The sequence below is a fragment of the Sarcophilus harrisii genome, chromosome 2, assembly GCF_902635505.1.
Source record: "Sarcophilus harrisii chromosome 2, mSarHar1.11, whole genome shotgun sequence".
NCBI classification, from domain to species: domain Eukaryota; kingdom Metazoa; phylum Chordata; class Mammalia; order Dasyuromorphia; family Dasyuridae; genus Sarcophilus; species Sarcophilus harrisii.
In genome coordinates, this window is record NC_045427.1 from 147,477,213 (window position 1) to 147,497,785 (window position 20,573).

Genomic DNA, 20,573 nt, shown 5'->3' on the forward strand with positions numbered 1-20,573 from the left:
CAGGATCATTGAATTGGAAATGAAGGACTGTAATATCTTGAAGGCAAGGATTTTACCTTTCCAAAATGGGGAAATGTTGAAGTATTCAGTTTGGAGGTAAGAAATGGTTCAAGGTTCTTATTGCTTTCTCTTATTATATAGTTTAGTTTCTTTGATTAGCTGAGTGTAACCTTTAAAGTAATAAAATGCTAGAAAAGAAGAAATGTCGGAGAAACAAGAAGATGAGCATTATCTATTACATTTGTTTTTGTTCAGTTATATCTGACACTTTGTGACCTATTTGGGGAAGTTTTCTTGGTAAAGATGTTGGAGTAGTTTTGCCATTCTCTTCTCCAGCTCATTTTATGGGATGAGGACACTGAATCAAACAATTTAAAAAAAAACTTGCCTAGAGGGTCATTTGCCCAGTAAGTGTCTGAGAACAGATTTGGATTGATGAAGATGAGTCTTCATGATTCTAAACCCAGTGCTCTATCTACTATACCACTTAGCTGCCCTATCAGTCATCATTACTGATCTCTAATACCAAGTTCTTTCCTATGAGTAGATAATTAATCATCTGTTGTGGTGTGCTTTGAAGGATTCTGAGTTTATAAACTCACTGTATTACAAAAACTTGAATGTAAAATGATGTCTTAGCAAATACTAGGAGGGATGGAAGGCCATTGGGAACTGAGGTGAGCTCCCTATTACTCCTGTATAGTCTGCTTTTTGATGTAGTATAAAGTTCTCTTCTTTCAACCTCCAGTTGTTCCAATAACACTTATCTGAGCTCTGTGAATATCACTATTACTCCCCCCACTCTTTTCAATTTATACTTGTTCTCCTCACTTCAGAACCTACTTCCTGGGTCCTAGGAACCAATTAGCTCTGACCTCCACCCAAGGATTTATTCCAATGTTCACAACTGTCACACTTGCCTAGAAAAGAATATTATACTCTGATAACTCTCTAAAATATTCTTCACAAAGTTGCTAAAGGTTCTGAAATTTCACCCTTAGAAATGAATTTCTTTGGGTTAAACACATTTTTCTTTAAGAGGTTCCTTCAGAAAACAAATAACCAGCGTTTCTAATACCTTTATATGTCAGTTAAGTAAAATCTCTTTCTGAAGATAAAACAGTTCCTAAGGGAATACTGAGTTGTTTGGTTGGTAAGTGAGGGAGATGCAAAGGTCATAGAAATGTGAAGGGAGGAGGATGCCAAAAGCAAACCACCTACTTCACAGTTTTGCCAAGAATAGATCTTGTCTACCAAAAAGAAGGATGATATCCCTCTGTACTAAAACCAGCCTCAGTAATCCTAAAGCTTGAATGCATAAACTCAAAGCATTCTGGGCCTGTCATCTTCTAACCTTCTCCAATTACATAGTTGAGGTTTTATGATTAGCTAATTGTCATCATAAAAACAACAGATCTCTGGCTGGGGAGAGGCACCCAGACAGGAGAAACAGGAAGATGAGGGAGAAACAAGGAAGAGGAGTAATTTATGTGGGAATTCAATGTAGACAAGTGAAGAAGGGAGTGGGGGATGGAAGAAACAGTGAAGCAGTGTTTCAAAGGTTTATTGCCAGCATTAATTCAATTCATAAAAAAAACCCACAACTTTTTAGATAATTACTGTTTCTTACAAGGCACCATGCTAGGTGAGGAGGACACAGTGATACAAATAATAATAATTTTATTCCAAAGAAACTAATATTCTATTAGGGATATGGAGTGCAGTTTACAGATGACATTATATAAATATATAAATAAGTATAATGCAATCTTATATATGTTAATCATATGTTAATCACCTCTGGTGCCAATCACTGTGACAAAACACTGATGATACAAAGAAAGCATAATCTATTGGTGGAGACAATATGCAAATAAATAAATAAATATTTTATGATTTTATATATATATATGTAAATAAATGCTTATTTATTTATTTTTTGCTGAGGCAATTGGGGTTAAGTGACTTGCCCAAACAAACTATTTATAAAAGGTTTAAATATCTATAATGTTTATATATAAAAATATAATTATAAAAACTAGCAGGGGAAAGGCATTATCATTAAGAAGAATTGGGAAAACTTATAGAATGTAAGATTTTGAGTGAAGCAGTAGGATGAAAGGTGGGACTTGAACAAAGTTAGGAGAAAGGATAAAAGGGAAAGGGAATTCCAGAAATGGGGGACAGCCAGTGAAAAACCCTAGTTGGGAGTTGGAATATTTTGTTGGAGGAATAGCAAGGAGGCCCATGTCACCAAATTGCAAAGTACGCAGGAAATAAGTGTAAATAATTTAGAAAGGTAGAAGACCAAGTCATGAAAGGCTTTGAATGTCAAAAGATTTTATGTTTTATTCTGCAGGTGATAGGGAACCACTGGCATTTATTGAGAGAAGGGGAGAGGAATGTAGAAAAGAATATGGTTAGATATGTGCTTTAGGAAGATCGCTTTTGAATAGGAGGTAAGGAGGAGTGAGGAGGGGGGGGACCTATGGAAGGCAGACCAACAAAAAGGATTTTATATTTAATTCTAGCGATAACAGGGAATTATTGTAATTTATTGAATGGGAGAAGTAGAGTTGGCATTCAAAGCCTTTCATAACCTTTTTCATTCATTGCTTTGTTTTGTCAGTGTAGACCCAACTCAGATTGTTGTCACAATGATGAAATCCACCCCACTTGAGAATTTAAAATTAAATCAACCAAAAAGCTAATGGGTTGCATAAAAAGAGAGCGGTAGTGTTCATGATCAGAGAATACATGGATCTAATGGATTCTGCCCTGGTCACCCATCTGAAGAAGTATGTTCCATTCAAAACACTACATCTTGGAAATGAAATTGATAAGTTGGAGTCTATTCATTGGAAGATAGTGAGAATGATGAAGAACCTTAAGCATCACTTTAAGAAACTAGGAAAAAAAAGGAGAAAAAAAAAGATTTAGGAATGATGTAATAGTCTTTTTTTCTATATTTGACTAGCTGTTTTGGAGATATTCTACTTTTATTTACTCCAGAAGGCAGAGGTAGGAACAATTCTTAAAAGTAGCAAGCAGGTAGATTAAATGATGTAGTAAAATTTTTTTAAACAGAATTGTCTAAAAGTATATGTGCTGCCTCACAAGAAAATGGGCTTCTTTCTCCTACGAGTCTGAATAATGAATAATCACTTGTTGGAGATGTCAAAGAAAGGATGCTAGGACAGTTATGGATAGGATTACATAAATTATGACTCTCTGAGATCTACTAAAACTCAAAGATTCTATGAAACAAATTGAAGCCTGATTTAAATCCATCTGGGAATTAGGTATTAGATCTGAACAAAATGTGAAATTTCTGTTCCATAGGATTTCTATGACTTCACATGACCAAAGAACTAGTAAGGACAAAGAGTCCAAGAGAAATGTTACCTAGGCTCAATTGCAAAGTGTAGTACCCTTCCATCTATATAACTAGCTAATTTTGAAGATATTGCTAATAAAGTCATTAGTTCCAGACTAAGCTTTCTTAACTACTTTATGTGTGTCATGGACCCCTTTGTTAATCTGACAAATGCAGTAAGACCCCATATCTGAATAATATTTTTTCTTTCCATATTCATCATTGAAGGAAAGGTTAGGTTTTTTTAGAGCTTAGTGAAAATAAAGATGTATTTTTCCCACTTAAATTCACAGTTCTTCTGAAATCTACCAGTGAATCTCAATTTAGGACTCCCTGTTCTAGATTCAGAGATTAGTAACTTTGGAAGAAAACAAATGTGAAAAAAATGTGCCATTTACTTTTCACAGAAAAGAAAAAAAAAGACTAGAATAGTGTGGATGAATGAGTTCATAAATCACTACTATAGGAAAAATAACTAAAATTAATCATTTGTAACCTTGGATGATATGGGCTGTGGACATTTGAATCATAGAATTTTGTTTATATATTCCAACTGCTAGTTGGAATATGGACTTAGAAAAATTTGGGATAGAAAATGTCACCCCCACTTCACCCCCCTCCACCTCACCTCACATACATGTATCCTACTTTCCAATTATCAAATCCCCTAGAAGAAAAACTAAGTCCCAGCCCCCACACCAACTAGGTTATTGAGTGCTGTGCCAATTGTCCTCCCTGACTTTGGGGCCTGCTAATTAACCTTTGAGTTGAAGTAGTTCTGTGAATTAACAAAGGAAGGGGTGAAAATGGAACCTTCTTCAATTATATGAGGTAATTTTTTAGACTTTTGCACTTAGAAAACAAAGTTTGGAGGGACATTCAAAAAAGTCATCACTCTTTTGGAATTCCTGCTTTTAATATATAGGCCTTTATATAAAAGTTCCTTAAACCATTGACTAAAGCAATTCTACATAGTCTTTCTGGAGTAAAAGACACCATTCTCCCCAAAATAATTCCTCATATCCTCTTCCAGTATCAATGTATGTACCATGACTTTCTTATCTGAAACATCATGCAGTTGGTTGGACTGAGATAATCTCTAATGTACCTTCCAGCTCTGCTTTGACTCCCAAGCTCAATCAACATCATGTTACTTGGTATCAAAATGAAAAGAAATGAGTGATAACTCAGTTTCCTGACCTAATAGGGGCTTAAAATTATATTAATTTTATCCATATATTACATATTATATGTGTATATATATATATATATATATATACACCTGAATATTCAAATATACATATGTGTGTGTATGAATACACAAGTCCACCCCATACCCATCATGAAGCAATATTTTTTATTGGATTGGACAGAGACAGGTTTTGAAATCTGATGAAACAAAAAGTTATATCAACTCCTGATCTAGGAATTATTTTCTTAAAATTCCTGTCCCACTGAGACAATTATCTTGCTGCACAAGAAAAATCCGATCAAAAAGGAAAAAGTCTGATGGAACTCTTCTGAGCTGAAAAAAGCTGAATCTCAAGAGAAAGCATCTTTAATTCTTCCTTCCTTCCTCCCTCTCTCCCTCTCCCCTTCTCCCCCTCTCTTCCTCTCTCCCTTCCTCCTTCTCTCCTTCTCCTCCTCTCCCCCTTCCCCTCCCCTCTTCCCCTCCTCCCTTTCTTTCTTTCTTTCTTTCTTTCTTTCTTTCTTTCTTTCTTTCTTTCTTTCTTTCTTCCTTCCTTCCTTCCTTCCTTCCTTCCTTCCTCTTTCTTTCTTTCTTTCTTTCTTTCTTTCTTTCTTTCTTTCTTTCTTTCTTTCTTTCTTTCTTTCTTTCTTTCTTTCTTTCTTTCTTCCTTCCTTCCTTCCTTCCTTCCTTCCTTCCTTCTTTCCTTCCTTCCTCTTTCTTTCTTTTCTTTTCTTTTGTTTTCTTCCTTCCTTCCTTCCTTCCTTCCTTCCTTCCTTCCTTCCTTCTTTCCTTCCTCTTTCTTTCTTTTCTTTTGTTTTCTTTCTTTCTTCCATCTTTCCTTCCTCTTTCTTTTCTTCCTTCCTCTTTCTCTTTCTTTCTTTCTTCTTTCTATCTATCTTTTTTTTCTTTCTTTCCCCTTACAGGCAACATCCCACACCAATTTCTTAAAACTTCAGTTATCAAGACATCCAGGGCAAACTCCTTTGTCTTATTCTTTCATTTCCCAGCCATATAATGGAAGATTCAAGAATGTGGAATATCCTTTTCCTCATTTCCTTCCCAGCATTTTTGATAATCATTCAATTCTAGCTACTCCTTGAGTGAAAGAAGGGCAAACTCTGATCATATTTCAGACTTCCAAACTGGTCAGTAATATTGACTAGATATCGTTAATCATGAAAAGAGACCTGAAGACATTATCCATTCTGCATCATCACCTGGGTTACCTCTTTCCTTGACATATAGATTGGGATTTATTTTCTGGTTTACAATTTGGGTAACTCTGTGACTGTTTGAATATACCCCTACTTCCTTCTCATTTGTTATTGATTCTTTTCATCACTTTGTAACTTCTTAACCCTTCCTTTTGAAAGTCTCTCTAGGTTTCATTCCCTGTGTATTTGAAGTATATCACATAAGGATAAACATATTCATGAATTATAGAGAACATATTTTTAGCTTTCCCCTCCCAGAGTAGAAATTCTTTAAATAACATTTCTAATGTAAAGTCATCACTCTCTGCTTATGAACAGTGATGGAGGACTGAATAAGTAGTCTGCTCCATTATTGGATGGCTCTAATAGTTAAAAAAAGTTCTTATAATATATTGAAACAAAAGTTATCTCTTTTTAATTTTTGCGAGTCCTAATTATGTGTGTATCATCTTCTATGCAATCTCTCTTCAAATTACTTGATTTTTTTTTGTTTTGTTTTGTTTTGTTTTTTGGGAAAGAAGGAGTCCTATCAAATTCCTTCAAATTACTTGAAGACAGCATTAATTTCATCCCTTTTCCACCCAAGTCTTCTCTTTTCCTGAATTAATGTCCCTAGTTTCCTCAAATGCTCTTGGCATAACATGTTATTCAGACTCTTTGATATCATTTGTATATCCTCCGACCAATAGATGTGTCCAGATCAGTATAGAAGGCAGGTAAAATTTTATTTTGTCCTGACACTAGATTTTTTAAATTAATAAATTCATTCATTCATTCATGAATTAAAAGATTGAATTATATTTTCTTCTGTTCTTAGCAGCTTCACCAACAGTATTGGTTCAAATTGAGCATATGGTTGATTAATGCCATATGGTCTTTTTCCTATGAAAGACTGTCAAATCAGGTCTCTCTGAATCCAGGCCCTGATCTAAATAATGAAGAGATTGGAGTTAAAGATAGAGCCCTGTTCTACCAAATTGCGCATTTAATCCAGCAGTGTCTCTACTGTATCTATATCCCAAAGAGATCATAAAAAAGAAGAAAAGGACCCACATGCAAAAATGTCTATAGTAGCCTTTTTGGTGGTGACAAAGAACTGGAAAGTGAGGGGTTGTCTATCAGTTGGGAAATGGTTGAATAAGTTATGGTATATGAATGTTATGGAATATTATTGTTCTATAAGAAATGATCAGCAGAATGATTTCTTTTTTATTAAGCCTTTTATTTTTAAAACACATGTATGGACAATTTTTAAACATTGACACTTGCAAAACTTGGTGTTACAATTTACCCCCCTTCCCTCCTTTCCTCTCCCCCAGACAGCAAATAATCCAATATATGTTAAACATGATAAAAATATATATGTTAAATCTAATATATACATATATATTTATACAATTATCTTGCTGCACAAGAAAAATCTGATCAAAAAGGAAAAAAATGGAGAAAAAATAAAATGCAAGCAAACAACAACAAAAAGAATGACAATTCTATGTTGTGATCCATACCCAATTCCCACAATTTTCTCTCTGAGTGTGAATGGCTCTCTTCATCACAAGATCATTGAAACTGGTATGAATCATCTTATTGTTGAAAAGAGCCACGGCCATCAGAATTAATTATTATATAATCTTGTTGTTGCCATGTATCTCCTAGTTCTATTCATTTCACTTAGCATCAGTTTATGTAAGTCTCTCCAGGCCTCTCTAAAATCATCATGCTGATCATTTCTTAGAGAACAATAATATTTCATAATATTCATATACAACAACTTATTCAATTGTTCTCCAAGTGATAGACATCCACTCAGTTTCCAGTTTCTTGACACTACAAAAAGGGCTGCCACAAACATTTTTGCACATGTGGGTCCCTTTGGGATCTCTTTGGGATATAAGCTCAGTAGAAATACCACCAGAATTATTTCAGGAAGGCTTGATGCTTATATGAACTAATGCTAAGTGATGTTAGTGGAATCAAGAGAATATTGTACACAGCAACAATAGAAGTATGTGATGGATGATCAATTCTGGTGGACATTGCTCTTTCCAACAATGAAGTGACTCAAGTTAATTCCAATAGATTTCTGATGGAAAGAATGCGGATCACAATACAGTATTTTCACTTTTTTGTTGTTGTTTGCTTGCTTTTTGTATTTTTCTCATTTTTCCTTTTTTTGAGCTGATTTTTCTTATACCGCATGATAAATGTGGAAATATGTATACAAGAATTATACATGTTTAACATATATTTGAGTACCTGCTGTCTAGGGGAGGGATAAGAAAGGGAGGGAGAAAATTTGGAACACAAAGTTTTACAAGGGAGAATGTTGAAAACTATCTTTGCATATAAAATAAAAAAGAAATTATTTTAAAAAAATAAAAGGAAATAGTTGTGTCAAATTAAAAAAAAAAAAAAACTTTACTCTAGCTTAGTCAGCATTTTGAGCCACCTATGAATCCATTTAAATGTCCTAATACCTGGTTCACATGTTTTCTACTTTACAAACAAAGATATCCTTTCCCTCAAAATAACTAAAAATAAGTTATTAGGGTCCTAATGTGTACAAGTTAAAGCTCTAAACACTGGGAAGTTGAAGATTAATTGGTAAGAAATGATTCCTATCTAGGAAATTACCCTAAACTAAAAAGCCTAAGATATACAAAAAGTAAACAAAACTATAAGGCTAAGTGCAATAAGGAAGGCTAAAAAATGCCATAACTTAGAAGAAGGAAATGTACAATTCTATTCAACTTTAACAAACTGGATTCAATTTTAAAAAATATTAAGAACCTGCTCTATGTCTGGCACTGAACTCCATATTGAAGAAAAAAAAGTGTTGTTGAAAAAGTGAGAATGTGAGCTACCCTCAGCGAACTTTTCATCTAGGCAGAGGGTGAGATATAAAAACAAAAAAAAGTATGAAACCAAAATCAATCAATAAGTACTTATTAAAAACCTACTATGTGTCAGGTATTTTTCTAGGTGCTGAAGATTAAAAGTTAAAAATCAAATAATTCCTGCTCTTAAGGATCTTACATTCTTCAGAAGGAAACAGCATGTACATAAAAGAAATATACCTAGAGTATATATATATCATAAATATAAGGTAATTTTCAAGTAAGATATGTGCTAAGTGTTGAAGAATCGGGAAAAGTTTTAGGTAGAAAAAGATGTTTAATCTAAATCTTAAAAAAAAAGAAAGTTTACAAGTGATAGAGGCCTAAAAGGTTTCAAGCAACTCAAGCATGAAGAACAGGCAATTAAAAGGGTTAGTGATGGAAGATATAAAGTTATATAGGAGAAACAGTAAAAAGAGTAGGTGAGAGATGTAAGAAAGAGACTAATTAGGAAGTTATTGCCATAGTTTGAGTAAATGTTAATGAGAGTTTGAACAATGGAGGTGGATGTGTGAGTAGAGATAGGAGCCAGATAGAAGAAATTCTAGAGGCAGAAAGAATCCATTTTGACCAATGAATTGATAAGTGCAGTGAAGGAGAGTGAAGAGTCAAGAATAAAGTTGAGGTTATGACTAAGAGATTGGGAGATCAATGGTGTCCCAGAGAAAAATGGGAAAGTTTGGTAGAGAGATCAATTTGGGAGAAAGGATAATGAATTTTATTTTAGACATGTTTGATTTTGAAATCTCTTGGTGTTCCAGTTTTAAATGTCCAATTAAACAGTGGTTTAATTGTTAGAGTTAAAGAGGGAGAGTAGAGCTATCTGTATATCTGAGTTATATGGATATAAATTATAATAATGCCTGATACATACATGTATGAGCTGAGAAGGCAAAGAGCCACATGACTTCTGGGGATGAAAAAGCTGTTTCAGTGGTAGGCTTTCTGGAAGAGAGATAGTATTCAAGAATAGTATAATGGATATAGTGATGGACTTGGAGTCTAGAAGACCTGGATTCGAATCCTAATTCAGACTTTTGCTAACTTTGTGCATCTGACTTTTGTTGTTGTTATTCTTGTTGTTCATTCAAGTCTAACTTTTCATCATCCCATGGACATGCAAATACTGTCCATGAGATTTTCTTGGCAACAATACTAGAATGATTTACATTTCCTTCTTCAGTAGATCAAGACAAACGGAGGTTGTAGACTCCGAAGTCAAATTTGAACCTGGGTCTTTTTGATTCCAGGTTTAGAGCTCTATTCACTATCCTATCTGGGCTCCATGTGAATCTGAGCAAGTTGTTTAATTCCTAATTACCTCAGTTTCCTCATCTGTAAAGTAAAGAAGTTGGATTCCATAGCCTCTAAGATTCCTTCCACCTATAAACATATGAGACTAAGAATGGAATGAGAGGAATGGAGGAAAGGAGAGAGAAGGGTCGGAGGAGTTCAGAAATAGCAACACGAGCAGTCACAAAGAAAAAGGAGGAAAAGATATCTGTGGGACAGAAAATAAGGCAATTTTACTAGAGTGTACAGTTTGTAAAAGGGAATAATGAGATTAAAATACCATGCACAAAAACATGATCCTTAGGTCTAGAGATGCAAAGTCAGATTAGGAAACAGTCCCTTCCCTCAATGAACTTACATTTTACTGGGAGAAGCAACATAGAAATAGAGAAGTAAATTCAACGTATTTTAAAGAGCAAGAGATAATTTAGAGATCAGGAAAAGCTTTCCTTGGGAAGTGAAACCTGATTTGAACCTTGAAGGAAATAGCAGCTTCTAAGTGATGGAAGTAAGAAGGAAGTGCATTCTAATGACAGTAAACAACCTCTGGAAGGTCACAGAGGCACGAGATGGTATGTCGTGTTTGATGAATAGAAAATAGTACAATTTGTCTGGAACAAAAGATGGATGAAGAGGAAAGCTATAAAATGTTTGAAATGTTAGACTGGAGCCAGGCTATGTAGAGTTTTAAATAACAAGTTTGTGTTTTATTATGGAAGAAATAGAAAGTCCTTGATGATTCTTGAAGTTTGGAATGATATTTTCTGGGCTTTAGGAAACTTAGTCTGGCAGCTATGTGATGGTTCGTTCAATGGAGAGAAAAGGAACTGGAGGCAGATCTATATTAGAGCTGGTGATTGAGAAAGAATTTTTTTTCAGGTTTGGGATATATTATATGGCCATTGAATTCCCTTCCAACTCTGCGATTTGGTGATCTGGTCAATTGAATGATAATCTGTTTGATAGTCTCTAAGTTTCTGATCCTTTTCCTCTTTTCTGATATTTCAAAATATTCTTGACAATAGTTTTACGATCTTACTTGCAAATCGTATTTTTTTTGTCCCAGGCACACGTCTGGATCTAGGAACTTAAATTCAATCCATCTTTCTAATTGTGCTACTGTTTTGTCCTCTGCAATTTGCATCCTCAAGTCTCTCGTTAACATTGTTTAATATTTTCTTACTAGTTTGAAGAACTTCCTTAATGATGGAGACAGAAGATACAAATCGATATCATCTTTTGAATTCATTAAAATTAAGTCATCTTCACTTCTTCCCCTCTCCCATGTTCAACACTGTGCCAAGTCCCATTAAGTCTACTCCATAAAACTCTCCCATCTCTATCTTTACTCTTCACTTCTTAATAAGCAGATTTCTTAGACTGGAATTCAAGTTCTTCCACACTGACACTGACCTATTTTTAATTTTTAAACTCTGTCATACTACTCTCCTTTCATTCTTCTTTGCCACCAAATTAGACAACTCCATTTCCTTCCCTCTCCAGTTCTGACACTATTACTGGTATATTCAATTCTACACTGTCTTTTATTCTTTAATCTTTTGCTTCATTCCCCTATCAATACATAACTCTTTCTGGACTTCAGCTTTAGTTTACTCTCATGATTTAATTCCTCTGCTCCTACTTATATACTGCTCATTGAAACTGGAGAAAGTTACATGATGATACTGAATGAGTACGCTAAACTCATGTTATCCAACTTTGACTATGTCCTCACAGTGACCAATCAATTTTTCTTTCTTCTCCCCTAATTTATTCACCATATCACTGCCTACAAAAGTTTTTTTAAACCCTTTCTTCTCTCCTCAAGTTTTCCACACTTCTCTACCTATTCCTTATCTTGTCTCTTCCTTTTAGTTAAGGACCTTGCCTCTTACTTTACTGAGAAAATTGAGGCTATTCAATATTAGATAAATATTCTAAGTACTGGGAATACAAAGAAAAATAAAAGACGTTCCTACTTATACCAGTAATTTTTTCATAAGAACATAATATTATACAATAAACCAGGCATTGTGATCATTAGAGCATTGGGCTTGGAATCAGGAATCAGTATCTTTGCCAAGAAAACCCCCAAATAGGGTCATGAAGAGTCAGACAAGACTGAACGTAACTGAACAACAACATTATTGTATGGTTTTTTTGTATTTTTCAATATATGTTCACTTACATTTCTTATTTAATCCCCAGAACAACACTTTGGAGAAGTGTTATTTCTATTCCATGGAAAAACAAACTAAGATCAGGTTTAAGTGACTTGTCTAAATTCATACAACTTATGTCTACTGTCTTTTTGATAAATGCTCTAATATGCCACAGGGCCTGTGAAAGTGTTCATTTAGGTACTTCCCTGGGAATGTCATGAACTGAAGGACTGAGCTAAAGAACAATGGATGTCTTTTTAATATTCTAAAAGCTTCACAACATTGTTGCTATATTGTTGATTAAGTTTTTCTTTTCAAATATATATATATATATTTATACATATGTTGTATACAATACATGTATACATAATATATACATATATTATATATATATTAAAAAGGGTTTATGAGAAGTGCATGGTAATGGGGCACAGGCATGCTGTGGCATGTTGGAGCCAGCTCTTCCTGTTGAGCTAATTGCTAAATTTTCAGTGTCAGAATTTACATTCAGAAACAGGAAAATGGGAACTTCCAGGATTGTTTCTAAGTGGAGAACACTCAGGAAGTACCTTGAAATGAGCCTGATGTTTTAGAGAATCATCTCAACAATCCTGTAAGGTAGATGCTATCATTATTCTTATTTTAGAGAGAAGAAACTAAAAGAACAAGTGAATGACTTACTCAGGATCATATAGATAATAAATATCTTTAAGGAAGCCTTGGAATTCAAGTCTTGCTCATTGCAAGTCCTGTTCCAGCCACTGCTTCATCCTATAATAGTAGCTGACATTTATCTAACAGTGTCTGGAGCTTTATTAAATAGGTCACAGGAAGAATTTTGTAAAGAGGTAGGAACAGATAGAATGGGGAATGATCTTGATTTTCAGAGAGCCAAATAGTGTTACTGATCATAAGGGACCTTGGGGATCATGTAGTCTAATTCCTAATTTTTAATTTCATTTAAAATTTTTAAAAATTATTTTAAAAATTTCCCCTCTTAATTTTCCTTATTTCTCCATTCCTTCTCCCCTTCTCCCCTCTTTCCTTAAGTTTGTAGATGAAGAAGCCAAGGTCTAGAAAGATGATGGTGAATAATTATTATTGTCTAAAGGCTTCTAGTAAATTAGCTGGTTTTTCCCTACCTCTCTGTTTTGTCCTTATAGACTCAGATTAAAAGACTGATTTCCAGAGGGGTACTACTAAGTTTCTTTTGACTAAAAATTGCACAAAAATTGGATATGGAAGGGCCTTCAAAAATTATCAGGTCCAATCCTGATTTGGTCAAGAACCTTCTCCACAGCAACCCCCAAAATGGGTCATTCAGTCTCTTCTGGAGACCTCCAGGCTGGGAGCCTGCCACCTCATAAAGCCACCTCCCCCACCATTAGATTGACTCACATTCTCTTCTGTGATTAAATCTGGAAAAGTTCACATTTAGGTGAAAGGAACTCTGACTTAAGTAAATAAAATGCTTGTTGACTGAGCCTGCATCCCCACAAACAAAGCAAAGTGGGGCATTGACACAACAGTCTAGGTAATTCAGTTTAAGAGAATTTCACCCGAAATATGTGGCTCCTTAAAGCATTGTTTTTCTTGTGAAATACCTGGACAATTGCTTCCCTTCTCAGCTTACTTGGGCTTTGGTGGTATAGCCAATGGGTCAGGTTCCTGCTCGCTCAGCATAAGCCACAACACCCTCTCTATTTCCAAGTAAACAAACAAGGAAGAGGGGGCTAGCATTGGGAACAGGACTAGTATAGAACAGACTGAGCAAATGACAATAGCAGGGGCTTTTTCATTGGCTGAAAGGGACAGCAGAACAGGCCTCGGCTCCATTTTTCTTCTGTACATAAAGATAAGAAGCAGATGGCCCCCTTCCAAGAGCAAACACCTTTAATTTGAAGCACATCTTCATCATGATCCACGGGACAGAATTCACAATTGTGTTTATCTGCTTGGGCCATGGTGGTCGCTGGCTGGGGAGGAGTCTTAATAGCAGGTATAAATCTGCAGCAAATTTGACTATGCTTGGGCTGTGTGATGGGGCAGGTTTCATTGCAGAGACCACTGTGACTTGGTCATTTCGAGCACACAATTAAAAACAGCGCCGATCCCAAGCTCCAGAAGCCAGGGGAGACACTGCAAGTTATTGCATGTGGAGTTCTGCTTTACAGTTTGCTGTGTGCACATCAGGAGACCCTCAGGAATGCATAGCAGGGCAGCTTCGGTGCATTCAAAACAGAGAGACTGCCTTAATCTTTGCAAAACTAACAAAGATAAGCAGCTATAGCATTGAGTTGGCTGAAATTAGCAAATGGGGCTGCTACACAATGCCCTTGTTACCATTAGCCAGGCAGTGACCGCTGAATGGCACTGCTCAAGTATGCTGGCAATGTTTAACAAACCATCTGTCTTTTTTACCTGTTCTTACTAAACAGGAACCTTTGTTTGAACCGAGGGACCCATCCAGCAGGGCTGTTATCTGCTTATCGGCAAGATTAATCTGCTACCCATCATCCTGTTAATTTTAGAGTTGCCTTTATTATTCCATGGGATCTTACAGGATGGCTCATGTTGGGTACAAGTTTGGAAGGAGAATGGAGGTGTTTTGCTTTCTAATTGTAACCTCTATATCTAATTCTGAGTTATAAAGAACAAAACAAGGAAAAATCTAGTCAAAACTTTCCTGACTGCAAATGGTGTTTTAATATCCATTTGACTATTGATTCTAATGCCATTTCCCTTAATTTGCATCTCTTTCCCTCCCTTCCTCCTTCCCTCCCTCCTTCCTTCCTTCCTTCCTTCCTTCCTTCCTTCCTTCCTTCCTTCCTTCCTTCCTTCCTTCCTTCCTTCCTTCCTTCCTTCCTTCCTTCCTTCTTTCCTTTCTTCCTTTTTTTCTCCTTCCCTTTCTCCTTCCTTCCCTCTCTTTCATGTTCAAACCTCAAAGGAAAGGAAATGGTTGTATCCAAGTAGCAGATTTCCTACTTCCAAAACAAACAAACAAACAAAAACTCTCCAGAGATTAATTTTCATGGTTATTTGGTACTTGTAAGGTAATCAAAACCAGTTGTTTTAATTATTTTAAAAAAGGATTTTGAGAAGAGGACTGTGATTATTCACAAACATTATTTATGAGGGACACTGCTTTTGATGGGAGGAAAGATCTATCAAAATTCCTGCAGTAAGAAATCATTCCACTTCATTTCTCCACCAATGATTGTCTTCTTTCTATAGAATGAAAAAAAAAATTCACCGTTTTCTTTTTTGATGTGAAAGAAAACAAAACTTTTCATTCACTCATGTATTGTCTCAAGCTTACCTTTGCAATGACTATAACAGAGTTTGGCTTTGAACTCAGGGTTCTTTGTACTTGTTATGAATGCCCAGATTGGCTTTTGGATTTACTAGTAGCACTCTGTGAGCAGCCAGCTGGTATAGTAAATGGAATCCTAGGTCTTGAGTCAGGAAGACCTGAGTTCAAATCCAGCTTCAAACATTTATTAGCTGTGTGAACCTGGACAAGTCATTTAACTCTGCCTCAGTTACCTCATCTGTAAGAATATCTGGAGAAAGAAATGGAAAACCATTCTTAGTAACTTTGCCAAAAAAAAAAATTCCAAATGGGGTCACAAAGAGTAGGACATGACTGAACAACAGCAACCTTGTAGAAAGAATATTTGACTAAGAATTAGGAGACCTGGGATATAGTTTCAATACTATGGCCTACTAGTTGAGGAAAAAGCGTTCCAGAAACATTACTGGGCCTCAAAGTTTCCTCACTTATAAAATGAGAATATTAGATTACATGGTTTTCTATCTCTCCAAGGAAATGCAAATATCCTCATGTTTCTCTAAATATCTTCTATTCATAATTTCTTAACAGTAAAAGAATATTCTATCATATTTCTATGCCATAATTTACTAATCATTCTGCATTTGATAGACACTCTATTTACAATTATTTGCTATTCTTAAAAGTACTATTATGAATATTTTACTTAATAAAGGATAATGTGGTTTTTTTCCCTGAGAGTACATTTCTTAGTAATCAGTAGAAATTCCAGAAAATAGAAGGCAACATCCATAAGAATTGTTATTATTATGTAAGAATGGACTTGGTTGACCACATCTCTAATGTATAAGTGGTAACCCTTTAAATCCTCTATTTGTATTAATTTTTTTTATCAATTACTGCATGCTTTTTTGAGCATTTACTATATAAAAACATTACGCTAAGTTCTAGGAGGATACTAAGAATATAATATTTGATCTCTTCCCTCAAGAAAGATGAACTGATATTTCAAGATTAGGCAGTCTGTCTCTATGTTAGAGTGATCACTGACTCTTTCTGAATACAGTTTCGTTTTTCTAAAATGTACAATTAGATAGGAGATATTCCAATCTACATTCTTTTAATCCAGTTTAAAACAATCTGACAAATAGAATGAACTCTTCAATAAACATTAATATCAATAAGGGTTTTCAATTTCTATCAAGACAAAACTCCTCAGTTATAAAAAAAGAAAAAAAAAGAAAAATCTCTTGAGATGTTATCTATTCTTGGTAACATGTGTTATTAGCTCTGACACTTACTGTATAAGGGTAAGGCATTTGCGTTCTCTTTGGGCAGGGTGGAGGAGGCTACATAATGCGTAAGATTTCTTATAGGTTTCATATTCTATTAGTATGAGATTTAATGACACATAAAAGGCTGTGGTGACACATAAAAGGCTAGACTAATTAATCCAGCTTTGGGGGTAGGGAGGTCTTAGTTTAACTATTTAGTGACCCTGGACAAGTCACTTAACTCAGTATTCTGACCTGGGAAATGGAAACAACTAATATTATTACCATTCTGGGGAGGCTAATGCAGTAATAATGGTCTCTGAGAATCCCAATCATGAGGCATCAGACACGCATATTTGGAGGACTACAAAGAGAGTCATTGTTGAGGGTCTAAATTAGATTTATGATCAGGGTAAACAGAATATTGTAAAAAAATTGAGTATACCATCTTGGATATATTATGGGATGTCATATCCATGCCACTGAATTATGATGATTTCTGATCACAAAAAAATCTAAGATTATTTTGGCTTTACTTATTCCCTGTTTTTTGAGGGGAAAGAGTTCATACGAAAATTCATAGAGTGAGGCAGGGTGTTTCTTAGTACAGATTGCTGAACAGAGTGGGTCATTTTAGAAAGTCCTTAGAGATATAACATTTTACAACATGAGTAATCCCTTCCCCATCTAGTTCATTAGAAGTATACGATTTTTTTATTGAGTTAGAAGAAATCTGATGTCTCCTACACAAGTCTCTCTTTTTTAAACAAATGAGAAAACTGAGGTCCAAAGTTTTGGAATGAGTTGTTCACTTTCCTCAGACATTAACAAGCAAAGCCTGATTTTGAACAAGGATTAATTGATCACAAATCTAGGACTCTTTCCACTATGACACAATAAGAGGCTTCTAGGTGACTGATATTCTACTCTCCAAATGGCAAAAAATCAGAAGGAAATGGATTAGAATGCCAAAGTACATTATTTCTAAGAAGTTGGCAATATGCTCTTTGGAGGCGGGTCCTAGGTCCCTAATTAACCATCAGAATCCAAACTATCGGAACCAGACACTATCCACTCCAATCCTTTTAGTTTACTAATAGGCAAGTCTGTTAACTCCCATTAGATTCAATTTCCTCTATGTATAAAGAGAGAATTGGACTAGAAGACCTCTAAGATGCCTTCTATCTCTGAAACTATAATCCTATGAAATAATGGAACTAGTTCCCAGAGATGGAGAATGGCTATCCCAGAATCACAAAGTTGTTTAGTGAATGAGCTAGAACCACTTGAATTCTCCTTCCAGCCTCTCTTTTTAGAAATAATGTGCCTCACTTTAGGAAGGTATCCTCAATATATCAAAAAGTAATGTGTTAGAATCTTATCTTACAACTTTTAAAAAGTGGCTATTCCCTCTTAGGAGTTATCTTTGAATAACAAGAAATAGTTGTGCCATTTATCTGTATATTCCCATTACTTCTATGGCTTATATATGGCTTACAGATCCTTCAAGATGGAAAACTTCTGACTCTTGGTTTAGCAGTGAACATGCAAACCATCAAGTCAAATTAACATGTATTTATTAAGCTTCTGCCCTGTGTCCAGTATGGTTCAAAGTGCCATGGGGGAGAGAGGAAAAAAGTGTGCTGCATAATCTCTATCTTTGAAGAGCTGACAATGTCTAATTTGAATCCATATTACAGTAATAATAAGTTCATAATGATCGCAGTACATTGTTGATCTCTGCCTGCCTGTGCATGTACAGGTACATGCTTGTGCACATGTACGTGTGTTAAACATGCTAAACGAACCCAGGAAAACTCGAAGAGTCTTTCTCTGGCCACCAGGGTGGCTCTTTCTTATCTTTATTAATACTGTGGAATGTAATTGTCATGTCACTTCCTTACTAAAAAACATCTAAAAGGAATAATCAGAAAGTAAATAAGACAGGTTGCCTAGTGTTACCCAGACTCTACAGAGTGATCACAAGGAAAGCAGGGAATGAACAACCTCTCTGTTGTGTACTCAGTCAGTTTACAAAAACCCTCCAAGCTTAGGAGCCCAAGGGGAGATTGAAACTATTTAATCTCTAAAGTGAAGTGGAAAGAACACTAGTCTAGGCCTCTAAAGGATTGGAGTTGTTCTGGCACTGTCCCTTGGTAGTTCTGTGACCTTAAGCAACCTTTCATAATCTTAGTTTCTTCTTTTGTTACATGGGGATAATAATACACCTATAAGATTGTTGGAAGGATCAAATAAGACAATTTATAAAATGCAAATAAAAATTACCAATAATAATTGTTACTATGATCAATATTAGCACTGTTTGTTGCTAGCTATTTTCCTTAGTTTAGAGTTTTGAAGGCATTGATACATAATACTAGGAGAGAGAGCATTTTGCATTTTACATGACATTACACATCAAGATAGTAGTAAGGTAATCTGGTTTCTTGACTAGAATGTACAATTGAACTCCTCTGTGATGTTGGGCAAATCATTTGCTCTTTTTCTTTTTTCCCCACTTATAAAATGGAGACAGCAATACCTTTCCTGCCTACTATCTTGTGTTATTATAAGGATGAAATCTGGTAAGGTATGGGAATCAACTTTAAAAAGTTTTTTTTTTTTATTTCAGAATTGAAAAAGAAGAGGATAAAAGGGGATTGTATTTGGAAAACTGCATATAACATTTTCAATGATCTTAAGCTGCTCTGTGAGACAAAATCCCACATTTTTAGTACCAATCATTTCCCAGAAATGATAAGTCACTTTAAATCTCAGAACTCCACACTCTCCAAGGAATCAAAATTTCAGGTCATTCTAAATAAAATGGAAAGAAGCATCAGTGTAAGAACATTGGCTGCATATTACCAGCAATATCTTTCCTGAAATATGTGGCAAAAAATCTAAGTTTATGGATGGAAAAAAATGCAGTCTGATCATACAATGAGATACTTTAGGGGGATAATATATGAGCAGCCTGAATGTTGCTCTATTATCATCTCATTTGATCCTCAGAACAATCCTGCAAGGTTGATGTTGTTATTATGCTCATTTTACAGTTGAGGAAACAGAAGTAAAATGGTTTGCCCAAGGAAAAAAAAGATAATAAATATCTGAGACTGGACTTGCACTCGATTTTTTTGACTTAAGGGCTCCATGCTCTATCCACTGTACTACCTCCCTGACTATGAGGAGTGCAGAGATGAAAATGGCGTAAGATGAAAGGGTATGGATTCATGCAATTTGCATGTAAGTATTCACAAAATTCATCAAAAGATTGAAATATTGTTCCAAATGGACAGCAAGTATCTTTTTTCTATTACTGGAATTTAAACTCTTCCTCTCCCATCGTCTTCTTATACCTTTTGCATTCCTCTCTGTATTGGTCTAATATCCTTTTCTCCATTTCTCTTAGGGTGCTTAGGCTGTCTTCTCTCTTTGAGCTCTTGGGCAAAGTTCACTTTGGATTACTCAAGTTTGCACAATGATGGAACTGGGACATAGCTTGTGTCCCCTGACTCTCAGCCTTGCTTTCATTCCATTAGATTACACTGCCTGTCTGTGACAAGCTGTTGACTTTGAATTCATTGAATCATCACCAATCCTTCAGTTTCCTTTGTGCTGGGTCTACACAGAATTAGGCACAGAGAGTGTGGTCAGAGTCACACAACATAAGACTTGCTTGGTAGCTGGAATCTCAGTTTCCCATTTCTTATCAATTACTAAGCCTTTTTTATAGCCATTTTGTATTTAGTGTCTGTTGCCTTACATATAATGGCTATTAAAAATACAGAGTTATCAGTCTTTAGGTTTTAAGCAACGTGAATCTATTTTAAAATATACTGAACATTTGCATATATTTAAAACCCTTGAAGA